Consider the following 3,837-nt stretch of genomic DNA (forward strand, 5'->3'; position numbering starts at 1 on the left):
TACAACAAACATAAAAATAAATACCCATTTGCCTATATATACATATTATATGTGTGCTTCCGGATTTATGCATTTGCATATACATATATTAAATAGTACACAAAATCCGAGTTGATTGTAAAATTATCAATTGATCTAGAGGAAATACAGCTCAATTTTGCTTAATTAAAGAATTTACAGAAGACCACAAAAGATATGCCATTTTTTCAAATCTGGGTAATAGAGACAGATAATTATCTCTAATTCAGGCCAGCGAGCTACAGATTTTGAAGCTAATGTTGTTATACATGTAAATTGGGGACTAATGATTTTTTCGCCATATTTTTTTTAAGCATTTTACCACTATGTTTACCTGCTTGACCTTGAACATGTTGAGGTGCCCTTATCTCTGCTCCTCCACAATAATTCTTTCATTTAGCAGCAAGATAATATGGATATGGTAAAAAGCTGTCATAAACAAAATAAGACAAATTAATAACAGGTATAGCTCTCTGTAGAAAGAATATACAAAACAGGAGAAAAAATATACAAACAGGGTGTACTTATGACTAAAGCAAGAAGATAACATTTTACACAATGAAAAAAATTCTCTGTGTAATCTAGTTAAGTGAATTGCATTAAAAAAAATAATAATTTGTATAGATCAAATTTATAGACGACAAAATATGATATGAAACATACATAATGGTACCGTAGTCCGAGCACATAGAATTTGAAGATTTACAAAGTTTAGGAAAATGCAAAGAATAGCATTTACAGCATTTAACATATTAAGACACACGTATATATAGTAGCAAGCTACAGAATTTGTGGAAGTACATTGTACATGTAAATTGGGGACTGGTGACTTTTTGGCGGTTTTTGCCATCTGTTTTTTTTTTTGGAACAATTTAACTCCGATTTACCTGCTTGACCTTGAATATGCTGAGATGCGCAGCCCTTTTCTTCGTGTTCCTCCACGATATTTTATCTAGCAGAAAGATACTATTGATAAAAAATATGAGAAATTAAAAGCAGGTATGGCATCTCGTAGAAAAAATATTGAACAGATGTATTTATGATATAGAGCAAGTAGATAACATTCATACAATAATAAAATCCTTAAACTTTGTGATCTAGTACATATTATGATATGTATTAGATTAAAGATAGAGATGACAAAACATGTTATGAAATGGATGTACATACTAGGAACACATGGAATTTAAGAATAAACAAAAATGCAAAGGTTAGCATCTACAGCATTTAACATACAAGTTATTGGGATAATGAGCAAGTGATTTAACATAAAGTAAAATATATTAACAACTTACACTGTAGATAGCAGGTTTTTAAAGTGGACAGCAAATGTAAACTTCCAGTAAATGGTAGCAATCTCATACACAATAAGTCGTACAACAAATGATTAGTTCGTACCTCATACCGGGTAGCCAAATATCAGGTCAAGTCACTTTCAGAAGGAAGGCTCAGCAAGTTCAATGTTGATCATTCCCATAGCTACTTCAAACTTTTCTGGCACAATTTCTGAAAGAAAAGATGTATCTTGCAGGGTTTTTTGTTCAAACTAGGAATAATTCTCATGAATGTAAAAATTTGAAAAGTTTATAGATGACGGATACCAGACACAGATCAGAAAACTCGCTTGGGTCTTAAAATGGCTCAGGTGAGCTAAAAAAAATCAATTCATGTGATTTTATTGATCTTATCAGAAAATTTAAGAAATCTTACCTTTGTGTTAATCTTCATGCTGCTTTTGTCATTTCTTGTGAGCATTTGGATTCCTGTAAATAATGCATGCATAATTGTGCATCATAAAATATGATAACTATCTTTAATAATTCATGCTTAAGCATTTAACATAAAAAATTATGCATAGCTCAGAATCCACTGCTATTGTATTTTTAGGATAAGGAAAATAAGAATATAAACCTCGTATTGTTTACTTGCTTTATAGCATTTCAAGTTGTTGCAATATTTTTATATTATTATGCTAAAAGATACAAGTTAATAAAAACATAGTTAGTTTATTTCTGTTAATAAAAAATTTGAGCTGCATGGTTCTCACCATTTTCACAAGCTGTCTACATAGCCGGCGCTGTGGGGAATCGTCTCAGGCACAGTCCACACTGCAACTATTTAAATAATCAAAATAAGTGCTCAATATATTCTTGAGTATGCATTAAGAAAAAAAAATGAATATTTTATTAATACATTGTACAACACACTCTGTAAATGCTGAACAGAGGAACATTTTAGTGACTAAAATTCTGAAACCAATCCCAAACGAGAAAATTCTGGTTAAAATCCATCTCTAAGAGAGATGATTAAAAGTATTAAATAATTATTACAAAATTAAAATAGCGCTTGCCCAAACGTTTTTACTGCCAGGCATTTTATGTGTAGAACCCAGACTAAGGAACAGTAACATTATTAGTAGCAGAGGCAATTATCCATTCAAGGACACATGATAAAATTTTGTACATTGTTCCTACCGCTAAACAGGGTCGTAAATGTCTTCAACTTCTGTTAAAACAGAAATTCCATCCAAAGCTTATCATGCTTCTCCTTTCGGGTCACCCTCCTTCGTCCCTTCCTCCCGTACAACATCATGATCAAGTTCAACATGGCTGCGTGGAACCCTCCAAAAAATTGAATTTCGGCGCGGTGTGTTGTTTTTAAATTAATTGCTTTTCGAGCCCGACTTCGATCCCGATGTAATTGTACTACAGTAGTAGTCGATAGAGAAAAAACTAAGTTATATACCACAGTTTTGAAAAATCTACATAAGGGTTAAATAAATAAAAATGAGAAATGAATAAAATAAAATTAATAGGGTGCCTAAATATTTTTTTTTCAAAAATGTTTCAACATAAGTTTACATTAGGTATAAAGAATTATTTATGACATATTCAAAATACCAAAAATGTACTTAAACTTTAAGTTTAAGCATATTTACTTTCACATGTCAATATTCTTAAACGAAACGTATAATTTTCTCAATTAAACTATATTATTCTCGACGTATTTTGCATTAAATATGATTATACTTATTTGAAAACTGTATTTAATTATATCACAATATATCTCATGTAAAATGTACCGTTATACATAAATCAAATTCAATACAAGAAATTTACTGGAGTAAACGAATTTATTAAATTATATTAAACGCGACTTTTCATGCAGTGGGATTTTAATATACATTTTGTCAAGAATAAAGATAGTTTATATTCATTAATAAAGATGAAAAAAAAAACATTACTTATGATTTTTTTTTTGAAATATTTTTGAGGCCACGATGGGTACCATATCTGATTAAACTCCTTGACCTTTTATTTAAAAAAAAAAAAAAAACTAGAAAATAAAGATTCATTAGGCCAGGGATCCTTATATCCAATACGTAATTACTCCGTAATCTAATTCATATTATTTTGCCATTTTGTAATTTATCAGACAAAGGGTATGCACTTGATAGTATTTGTCATCGACGGTTATCTACATTTTAACAAAGCAGGCTTGCTGTTAGCTTCTTAAAATGCATGGTTGGTTGCTGCATTAATAAAGAAACATAGAAAATATTGGCATACCAATGGAATACATTGAGATAAGAACCATGCATAGTATATGTATTTTCTTTTTAATTTTTCCTATTGATTCGTTATAAAAAGTTTTCAAAATGCTAAAATTAAATATCGGTCGATCTGATGCTTTGCATCAATTTAAACGTAGGAAGTTTAGATGATTCTAAAAGAGGTTCTCTTTCAACGGTTCAATTTTTTATGGTACACACAAATAAAAAAAATTCCCTGGTGCTCTTTTTCTACAAAAGCTGATATT

General features: G+C 30.2%; 1 long non-coding RNA gene across 1 annotated transcript; it reads right to left on the reverse strand.

Annotated features, from left to right (window-relative positions):
- Window positions 1-914: 914 nt before the first annotated feature.
- On the reverse strand, window positions 915-2,889 carry LOC134246681 (uncharacterized). Its single transcript, XR_009987679.1, has 5 exons — window positions 2,493-2,889; window positions 2,066-2,132; window positions 1,729-1,781; window positions 1,417-1,524; window positions 915-970 (listed from the first exon to the last, which is right to left on the reverse strand). It is a non-coding gene; the product is annotated as an uncharacterized LOC134246681 (long non-coding RNA).
- Window positions 2,890-3,837: the final 948 nt, after the last annotated feature.

Source organism: Saccostrea cucullata, unplaced genomic scaffold, assembly GCF_032062105.1.
Source record: "Saccostrea cucullata isolate Sc308-1 unplaced genomic scaffold, CSIRO_AGI_Scuc_v1 ctg2040, whole genome shotgun sequence".
In the NCBI taxonomy this organism is placed as follows: domain Eukaryota; kingdom Metazoa; phylum Mollusca; class Bivalvia; order Ostreida; family Ostreidae; genus Saccostrea; species Saccostrea cuccullata.